Source organism: Morone saxatilis, unplaced genomic scaffold (assembly GCF_004916995.1).
Source record: "Morone saxatilis isolate NCDOM2014 unplaced genomic scaffold, NCSU_SB_2.0 Contig17, whole genome shotgun sequence".
Lineage (NCBI taxonomy): Eukaryota > Metazoa > Chordata > Actinopteri > Moronidae > Morone > Morone saxatilis.
In genome coordinates, this window is record NW_023339729.1 from 16341477 (window position 1) to 16352408 (window position 10932).

General features: G+C 41.1%; 1 protein-coding gene across 2 annotated transcripts in view; it reads right to left on the minus strand.

The window, feature by feature from the left end:
• Nucleotides 1–10932, minus strand: part of dlc1 (DLC1 Rho GTPase activating protein) — a 74578-nt gene that overhangs the window by 41565 nt on the left and 22081 nt on the right. The gene's annotated exons all lie outside the window — the stretch shown is intronic.

The window sequence follows — 10932 nt, forward strand, 5'->3', positions numbered from 1 at the left end:
ATTATATTGTTGCCTTCTTTCTTCTTTCTTACTATGTGCCCTGATTCCAGATGCCCTTTGACCGGTCTGAAGCTTTGTAAAAAACTAAAAATTAGATAAAGTACTAAAGCCTTTACTTTTTGCAGCAAGATAGAGACTTTCTATGGCAAACTGAAATTCTCAGAACCATTAATCGTGAGTTGATAAAAAGTCCACACTCACTGCTACAGTATCTGTTACTGTCTTGTTGGAATTCCATACCTTTGGCCTAAAGGAGATATCAGGCCCCTTGAAATTTCCATTCATACGCCTTTGCTGCCTAAAGAAGCTCTGTCTTGAAAGGGGGATCATTTAAGCGGGCCCCTGAGGACAATAGCCTGACAAAGAAGTGCTATTTTTGAGCTTATTGCCTTTATTGGATAAGATAGCTGAAGATAGGAAAGTGGGAAAGAGAGGAGATGACATGCCACAAAGGGCCACAGGTCATATTTGAAACCATGGCCGCTGCAGCTCTACCAGGTAAGCTATAGGGCGCCCGGAGCAGCAGTGATCTTTTTGATGACGTCTCCAATAGACAGGGCGCACAAAGACGGCGAATGACAGCTGGGTTTTGTCAGTGGATAAGCTCAGTGTTCTCAGGCACATGTTTTCCCCTTCAGCTGTAAACATGCTTAAATATGTGATGTGATCGTAGGGATGACAAGGGTGGGAAATGTCAACAAGGCTATTGGGTTTCAGGATACATGATGCTACACAGAAATGACATGTAGTCCTTCAGTGCATGCCCTGAGTGTTATTACCTAATGCACAATGTCATCACATATCACAACCTATTACACAGGTCTATTACAATCAGTCAATCAATGATCAAACTGGGATCACTGGGACCCCATTATAAAAACTACTGTCATAGTAAATAAATATCCATCAGAAAGGTCTGTCAGTTAGGTCTGGAATATTTCTCACAATGTGTCAGGCTGAGTCATATTTCATTGGTAGGATGAAATATATATGTTATAAGCATATATAAAATACAGTTTATAGGTTATGAAATCAGGAAAATCTGATTATGATTTATAATTTAAGGCAACTTCCACACTGAAAGCTGAGGTTAATGGCATGTAGATACAAACACACTGACTAAGAATAACTACAGCTCTCTTGGTACAGTACAGTGTGTTCCTGTACTTCATGGCCAGGGACACACACATGGGTGAATTCACACATGGTGTAACTACACATGCATATCCTGTCAGAGCCATGATATTCTGCCTCCATTTTGAAGAAAGAAGCACAAATGAAAAAAGAAGAGAAATAAGTGACATGTCAGAAGAGCTGCAGATCCTATCATCATTCTTTGACCCACTTTTCAACTCTTTCATGTGGGACAGTGAGCTATGTTTCAACAGCCTGAAACATCCTGGACAGTGTTTGTTGGTAGATATTTATCACCTGGTGCTCTCCACTTCAATAGAGAGGTTAGGCCACAGGGCACTGACCTCTGGATTCAGTTAGAAAATTGTGTTACTGCCTTTGAAAAGAAGCAAACCACCACCTGTGCTGACTTGGAAGGTGTAGAAATTTCAAACATGATGCCGCCAAAATTCCATGTCAATTGTGACCCTTAAAGATCATCAGACCTCTCTAAAAAAACACTTTGAAGTGTAGGTGATATTGGCCAACATTCCTCAAGAGCAGCTCTGTTAATCCATTTTCTTTGCTGCTGCTCCTATGTGATAGGGGACTATCTGTATTATTTAATAGCAAGCTAGCCAGGGAGTTAAAAGTCTATTCTGATGCACTCAGTCCTGCGTGTGCATACAACCAGCTCATTAGTTATAAATGGGGAAAGAAAACACAGCCTTCAGGTAAGAGGGAAATGCCAACACTGTCCTACACAGAGAAATGTATCCATATAAAAGCAGATCCACCAACACAAATAGAACCGTTGTCACATAAAGCACAAGAAAACTCTAAATATAACACAAACCTGACAATAAACATCTGAAATGGTAAGTGCCTGTTTCTCTGAGCTGCAGCAATCTCCAGAGCGCCCATTAAATCCTGTCTATTGATCAGAAGCCTCGCAGTATATCCAGTCTTCTCTCTGAGACAATGACAATGCAGTTTTTCCACCCTGTCGTGTATTTTGTGCACTTTTTTAAAAGAAACTGAAACTTTATCTGCTTTGAGTAAATTACAACTGCATGTTCTAGAACAAAACACATGAAAACAAACATGTACATGTACTGTGCAAATACCTACACACATACATACATACAGCCTGCTGTGCCAGTCACTGCCTTCGTCACTCACCTGCTAGTCGACTCTCTCGAGCTGTCTTGCTGAGCATATCTAGGGCTTTGGAGGTAGAGGACCTGATGTGGTCACTGAAGGACCTCTGCAGCAGCAGCAGCCTCATAGAGCGAGGCATGCCGATTAGCATTCACCGAAATGTATCTATGTCAAGACTCCTACCTTGTCCCCACACCTGTTCTTGCTCCTGATCAGGTCAATTATTGTGCTTTTGTGCTTTTCTATCCTCTGTACTGGTATGGTAGCTGCCTCTGTCTCTTTCTCACGCTGTTCTCCCCCAGTCTTGACTGTACACTCCCGTCTGCTGCAGTAAGCATTAGTGCAGTAACTGCTGGGACACATCCAGCTAGTGCTGCAATGCTCTCATATTCTATTCTGCCAGTGTGTGTGTGTATATATGTGTGTAAGTGTGAGTAAGTGCTTTCTGACACAAGCTCCAGCGCTCTCTCTGAATATCTGAGTGTTTTAGAGTCACGACCAGCATCTCTCCCTTTTTCTCCGTCTTTTTTTTAATGCCTCTCTTCTCTGTCACCCTTCTCCTCTCATACACTCTTTTTACACTTGCCCTACCCAGTCTAGACACAGTCAGCATCAATGCCAGTTATATAACCTATTTCCCACTGCAGCCTGCTTGTTATGAAGATCCACCTGTCCTTGCCCACAAGCAGCTAAAAATATCACAGAACTTAAGCCAAAAGACAGGAAGTGAGATGAAGAATGGCTCCAGGATAATGTTTGAGTCACGCAGACAAAGCTGCAAGATAATTGAATGATTCCCAGAAATGGTTGATAGTGGAAAAATTTGAAGGAAATCCCAAAAGGACACTGAGATGTCAAGAGTGGAAAAAATGTTGGGGTTTAAAATAGAGCTCTCAATCACAAGCAGCTAAAATATCACAAACAATGAAGCTAAATTACGGGAAGTGAGATGACGAAGGGATCCGGGATAATGTTTAAATCACTCAGAAATGGCTGGTGGTGCGAATATTTTGAGGGACTTCTAAAAAGGACATGTCAAGAGTGAAAATATTCTGGGGTTTCAAATGGTGCGCTAACTGGTTCCTCCTTCACCACAGATCTTAGTTATTCCCAACAGCCAATAATCACAGTTGAGTGAAATAGTCCAACCCCATGACATGGTAGGAATAGAGTATGCAGTGCTCGGAATACACACAAACAAACACATGCCATTAGCTATTGAGAAATAGGCATGTACTGTAAACCTTATGTAACAAAACTTAAGCTACTGAGATGGACACAAACAACACAATGGAATCCATTACTTAGACTGCTGCTGAGTTGATCGGATAACTCTGATTTAGCTTCTATTAAGCAAGTACAACTCTCTGTGGTCTGTGAAAAAAGCTTAGCCATTAGCTACAGGTAAAAAGCAGACTAGCTGTAGTAACACTGTAACACTAGTATCTATAGCTGATAGGGGGTTTTAACACTTTTAAGAAGATAAACTAATGACCTCTGATAAGCTAAAAACAGGAATGCATCTTGCAATCACATATAAGATTATTATTACATTTAATATAATCTTTTTGTCTTTTAGTTTTCTACATTCTTATAGCTGCACAAATTTATATCTTTATACCAACAATGGGTCATATTATTTTGTATAATTTGAAAAGGTCACATAATAAACCCACAGATAATTATCAGCCAACTCTGCAGTTCCTCTCAGGTCGCCAGAGCTTTTTTACCTTACATAATTTTCCTGATTTGTTTCAGTCTCACTGCTCTCATTATTGTCGTTTCCAGCAACCAGAGCCAAAAGCTCTGATAAATTCACAGTACGCTCAGATCTGTTCCAAACAGCAGATAGGAGAAGGTAGTACTTAAGTCAGTGAACATCTGGCCGCTGAAGCATAGATATATTTCTCAGGAATTGGTGGAGACCAAATCAGAGCTAATAGAAAAGTAAATATTGGACTTGCATTCATTGTGTGGAACACACCAACCGATGAATACTAATGTTGCTCCATATCAGGATGAGCAAATAAACAACTGTTTGCTAACGTAACACATTTGTCATGTCGATCTTATAAGGTCAAAATAAGTGAATTTGTGTCTACAGCTTGTTCCATTGCTGCTTTGTAGCCAGAAAACTCAGTTAAATTTGCAGTAAAATTACTGTATGTGTGTCTTTAAGACTGATCATGCTCATACATATGACAAGTTACTCATTACTTGAGTGTATGAGTTTTTATGTGCTTGTAGCTGTGAGCAGTATGTGCTGTTCCAGATTGCCCTCCATTACATTAAGCTCTCACTTGAGAAACATACCCAATCATGCTGATTGCCTCAGCAAGTGAAGGTAATGCACCCAGCATTGGCTTATTGCACCCTGCTGATAGCATTGTGCTCATCGCGGCCAATTGACTTTATGGTCTCCTGAGGTTTGCTGAGACTGATAAGGCTGGATTCCCGCGTCTTTAGTCTGCACTTCTGCAATTGTGAAATGACCTCTTTAACAATGTTGTAAATGAGGATTAGGATGGGATACAGGAAAACAAACATCCCATAAAAGTATCACATTTGTACTATCCTCCCTCACTTACTCCTGTTTGACTCAAATGACATCTGAATTAAATGATGGTTTTCTCTTCATGCGTGGGAGTGTGTGCGCACTCCCAGACACCCAAATGCAAACCATCTGGGTCAGTATTCGTATCACAACAACATATCAGTGTACTTTCCCTCTCTCTGTCTCAATACCTGTGATAAGGGGGCAATACACAGACTGTAACCTGGATATGACGGAAAATGCCCTGAAGGGCGGTGGAGAGGGGGGTGGACAGAGGAAAACAATGGAGTTCTCATACCTTAGGAAGGAAAAGTCTTGCCAAATGCCCCCTCTGTCAAGTGTACAACGTGCCAGGAGTGTGTACCTACATCTAACTCCACAGAACAGAGGCAGGAGAGGGTTACCTGCCAACATACTGACCTAGAAATGGAGACAGGGGAGGTAAAGAAGAGGGGGGGGGGTTCTGGGAGGACTTCAAACAGTGTATAAAAACAGTACGAGAGAGTCTATCATCAAAACGTCTGTGAAAAACAATGCACTATACTCTATTCTTTACAGCACGGCCAAAAATGTGTCAGTATGTTGAAGCATGTATGTGTGGGTGTGCCCCAAGTGTGACTGTGATTGTGTGCGAGTCCCTTTGATGTGACCATCTCCTTGAGGTCTTACTCTGCTATCAAGCATACACTCCCTCATCCTCACTGTCTGCCCTACTTTCAGATCCTCTCTGACTACCTGATACCTTCACACCTTGTGTGTGTGCGCGCACACACAAGCCAGAGCTAAGAATATATCAAGATATCAGACAAGCAGACATCCCAGGATATCAAAACACAACATAATCCCATATATAGTTTATCTAAACAATCAACATCTCAGCCTACTGCATGGTCTAGACAATTTCTCACCCTGACACCCAGACGAGGGGAATGAACCAGCCGGGGAGTGACAGAGCCTGCTGAGCCAGGACTGATTCATTAGCCTGGGGACAGCGTGGGCACCCCATCCACACTGGGAGATTTACAATCCCCTGGTTACTGATGGAAGTTGTTGCTGGATCCTTTCAGATGAAGCATGGGTTCAGGTCAGTAATAAACCTCTGTTAAAATGATAATCAAAAGAGTAAGGAGGGGCCTTTGCAGAAAAACACTCCTTGTGTGCTCTTGGTTAGCTCCCGACACATTCTTCTTTCTTATTTGGTGCGAGTGCGATCTACTCAGACGAGGGTATTTGTGGCAAAATAAAAAATAAAGTAAAAATAATACCCTTGTGACAGAAGATACAGTAGAGACTGAAAACACATCTCTCAGATGGAAATTAAAATGTAATTGATGTAAGAAGCCACAACTTTTTATTATTCTGTATATAATTGTCTAAAGTATACTGCTGCCACATAAGAAATTAAAGCTACCTAGTTACTCACCATCCAAACAGTGATGTGACACACACCAATCTGCTGAAAGATAAGTAAAAATAATCACTCAAACCCTCTAAAGGATTCTTTAGACTTTTGTTGTTGTAACTCTGGGAGTTCAGCAAGCTGACTTCCTGTTGTAAATTCCCCTTCATGCTGTGGTTTCCTGTACAAAGTACCATAGCTAGGGATATGGATTCCCAAAGAAAAACTCACAAAGGTGCAAAGAGGTTTTTGAGTTTTTACTCAAGTAAATCAGTGACATGACGGAGATGCACTTTTGTGTTTTATTGTGAAGCAGTTTGTGGCATCTGCTCTTGAAAGGTGCTATATAAATAAACTTACTTACTTACTTACTACTAAGTTGAAACCAACAACAAAACAATGTGTAAAATATCTATCTTCTCCAAACATTTTAAAATTCCAAAATATACCATATATACGTATGACATCGGGCATAAGAAAGTAGAATCATTTGCTTCCAAGAGAAACAGATCGCACCTGTAAATGTATTCACAGCTGAGTTGAAAGTGTGAAATATAAATGGAATGAATTACAACATGTTACAGTACCCATCTCCACACAGGAAGCTGGAGAGAGAGTGTGTCAAATGGGAGGGGAGAGGAGGGGGGTTTTGGGGGGAGGTGTTGAGGCTGGCATAGACTGACGGGGGAGGCCAGGAATGTGACCTTGCGCAAACACAGCAACTTCTGTACTGTGTATGGTGGGGTGGTAAAAAAAGTGGGATAGAGTAGACTCAATCAAAAAGCAGGAACAAGTAACAGAAAAAGAAACATCAGTCATGAGTTATTATTGACTTGGCTCCAGGCTAAAGCAGCTTCACTACATCTGTCAAAGTACCCTCTCAGATAAGAGCACTGTCCTCAAAGATCATGTTGCTGCAGGTTATAAAGGGGATGACTGCTAACTGATTTCACTGTGACATTTTCTGAATAAAGTGAAAATTGGTGTGGAAATTTGCTCATTTTGCAGACTGGATATGTGGTCAGTTTGAGCCAAAAAGCCCAATCACAAGATCTGCAGATGAACAGGCATTCTCAGATACCATCTGTGCTGAAAGGACTTTTTTAGTTGTTTACCCTGGTAATCAAGTCAGATACTTTAGAGGAGACATTCTTCACAACACAATCAAACGTCTATATCGGTTTTTATTAAAGGAATAGTTTCACCTTTTATGGAATTCTCTCTTTTTCCATTTTGGGCAAGAGTTGGATGATACAATTGACAACACTCTTGTGTCTGTATGTTTAATATGAAGCAAGAGCAGGTGGGCAATTAGCTTAGCTTAGCATAAACACTGGAAGCAAGGGGTGGTATATGAGTATTTACCAAAAAATGGAACTATTGCTTACTGATTTAAACACAAAACTTTAAATGTGACTTTAAAATAACTATTTCCTTTGGGTACAGAGATTGGTGTTGTGTTTTCAAAGGTGAGCAATGGTCACAAATGAACCAGCGAGGGAATTTTTGTAATGTGTAATAATATGATGATAAATACTGGGAACCACAGAGGTCAACACTCAGGGCAGACATAATGAAATAACAGTAAAAACACAGCTGCATTTATCAGTACTATCAGCTTTAAATACCAGGAACATGAATTTGTCACTGGAGTTTCAAGAAGGGAAGAATGGTGATTAGAAGGGAAACAAGGTATAATGGAGATAGGGAAAAAGAAAGTGGAGACAGACAGACAGAAATGATGAGACAAGTTATTCACAGGAATCACCGACTCCCTCGTGTCAGAGTGCACCTCCCATGCACGTCTCCACTGAGGGTGCTAAACCACTTCCTCTTTCCTCAGTTCTCCCTTCCTCCACCAACAACCGAGGCAAGCGCTGTAAACTATGAGGCTATGAGTCCAGGTAAAAGGTCAGGCTTTAACCCTGTTGTTGGTTGGATGCCCATCATTGTGTTCTGTTTATATATTCCCACTAGTTTATATTTAGATCAGGAAGGCGCAGCATGGTGCCTCTAACCTCAGCTGCAATCAAGGAAACAAAAAGATAGACCATTCTTAGAACCAGGAATCTTTTAAGTGTGTTCACAAGCTCTAACACTGGTGAGAGAGTGACAACTATAAAGAGAACAGTTACACATTCAGTTGCCTACATACATAAGTTGAAAAGTTGATGTGTTGATGTCAATCACTTCCGGTAATTTGTGCAAAACCAGAATCATTTGCAGTCAACATAAGTTTAAAGGTATTCACGTCATTGGATAACTCCAGACAGTTATATGATTGCAGAGTTGGTTGTGTAAAGGTTTAGAAATACTAAGCATATCTGTTAAATATTTTACAGCTTCCTTTTACCAGGAACTGCATTATTTAGCACAAATGTGGACACCTTTAGCCTTTCAAAAACCTTTTCCCAATTGTAATTACGGCTTAGATGTTGATGCCAATGATATTTACAAGTTGGAAATTGTTAATTAGCTAAATCCCATATGACATGGTTAAACAGTATTTAAGGTAAAGTATCCAGGTTAGAGGAGTGACACCATTGAACCCTTACTTCATGGTGGCTGCTTCATCTCATTCATCCAGTCTTAAGGGTCCTATTACTTAATACTCAACCCCACCAACAATCAACTACTGTATCCTTAACCTGCTCAATCAGAAGGGTATAGGGGACCAGTGAGTGTATTGTTTGTGGCGTAATGTGAGAGAACATGTTGGACGACTGTTAACCAGAGTGAGACTGCACAGTGAAAAATGTAGAATTGCTGCCAAAAAACACAGCCAAGCATTTCAATATAATAAGGATATCTGTCTTCCTTTACTCTCTTGCCTCTTAATCTGTCCTTCAGTCACACAAGGTAAACCTGAATGAGAGGATTTGTGGTTACACAGCTAAACAAGTTGCCTCTGATCAGCACTGACCAATTTGGAGCCTTATATTTGTAAAACACAAATAAACTCCATTGATCCTCCTATATCCTGCCTTTATATTACAGTGCCTACAAAAGAGACACTAAACTGAGGAAATAATGTATTAAGTTGTATCGAGTGAGCAAATTGTCCTTTGTCCATTTGTTTACTCAACAGGCATGATTTTGCCACAACATACTCAAGGAGGGTTATATTGATACACCTGGGAAAGTATCTGTTAGAAAATATCAACAATCATGTTCACACTGAATCAAAGGCATTCATCATTTTAAATAAAGTCCAATCCAATCCAAAATAACTACATGAAAAAAAATCCAGTAACTCGTATGATGAAAGCTCAGTTAAATAGCTTGTAGACAGGATTTTCCCCTGTAAGTATAAATTGTGATGCCTAATGATTATAAATATTGGTAAATTGGGAATTAATCAGGCATTATGAAATAGATTTCTTTTGGGCTTTCTTTACATCCCATGCTCTTTGAGTTTGATATCATATCTTTTCATCACATCACATGCATGATCTCCTAGGGCGTGCAGACTTGATGGATGACCGTCCTTATCATTTTCAGCTGGTATGTCGTATGTTATGAGTTACATCATTTCTCACCATTCCAGCACTCTGCAGGCACCGTGAAGCTCAGGCTGCTATGTAGCGTCACAGCAGCCCCATAAAGAACATCCTCTTTGTGCACAGCAAAGCCGTGACACTGACCACTCACTTAGGTACACCCGGCGCCACAGGGAGGTCATCCACCGTGCCATTACAGAGCAAGGGCTGTGGAAACTTCTTGTTGATCACTGGTGTGCTTCTGTTGTCACAGCGATAGTAAAATTAACCATGAATAAGCCGGCATTCATGGCGGTGCAGCAGGAGCCTTTAGGGCATGGTGTGTGATGTAACACTGTCACAAATGTGTCATTCCCAGGGGCTTAAATGGTGGTGATACAGAGGGGGCTTTGAAGTGTCACAATGAACACTGGTCTTTGTGCTTCATCAAGTCCCCCCCAAAACTCAGCCAACTCCCATTATACCCCCACTCCCCTCCAGAGTCCTGGGTTCCATCACACAGACCCAAAAATGGAGGTTACATAACTTATAGGAAGTAAGACCGATTTAAATGAAGAAAAATGACCAAGAACATTTGACCCCTTTGAAGTTGGCGCTGTGCATTTTTGCAAGCTTGAGCCTCCTTGTAAAAAATTTAGGAGTGGGCCTATCGGCAAAAAAGTAGTCATGCTCATGTATGCACACACGCACACACACACAAGAACAAACATACTGACAGCTACTGCACATTTCCCATGAAAGGTTTTCAGCAAGTGGCGGTAATTAGAGGGAGAGACAGAGCGAGACTACCAGCGGGCTTCAAGACAGTGGGGGGCAATATGAAAGCCTTGTCCCCACGTCGAACAACCTCTCTGGTATTGTTTACCAGCGGACTGACGACACAGGGGGGGTGTTTAATGAACACTGCTCCCCTGCCAGCAGTCTGAAAGTAGGTCTGTCCATCCATAGTTTCCTGATGACCCTGTGCATTGCCGGCAGACTGCTGACAGAGAGGTCGGAGCCAGAATGGAGGGGGCAGTCACTACAGATTGAGTTTCTTCTTAAGATCGATTCATAATAAAGTGTGCAAAGTGGATGATGGCAAGCATTGCAAAGTGATGACATAAGACCTCAATACAGTGAAGGCTATTTATTCGGAGGAAGTCATGAGGATTGATAATTGTAGGTCTATAGTTGAACAAATACTAGTCCAGCAGTCCACTAGT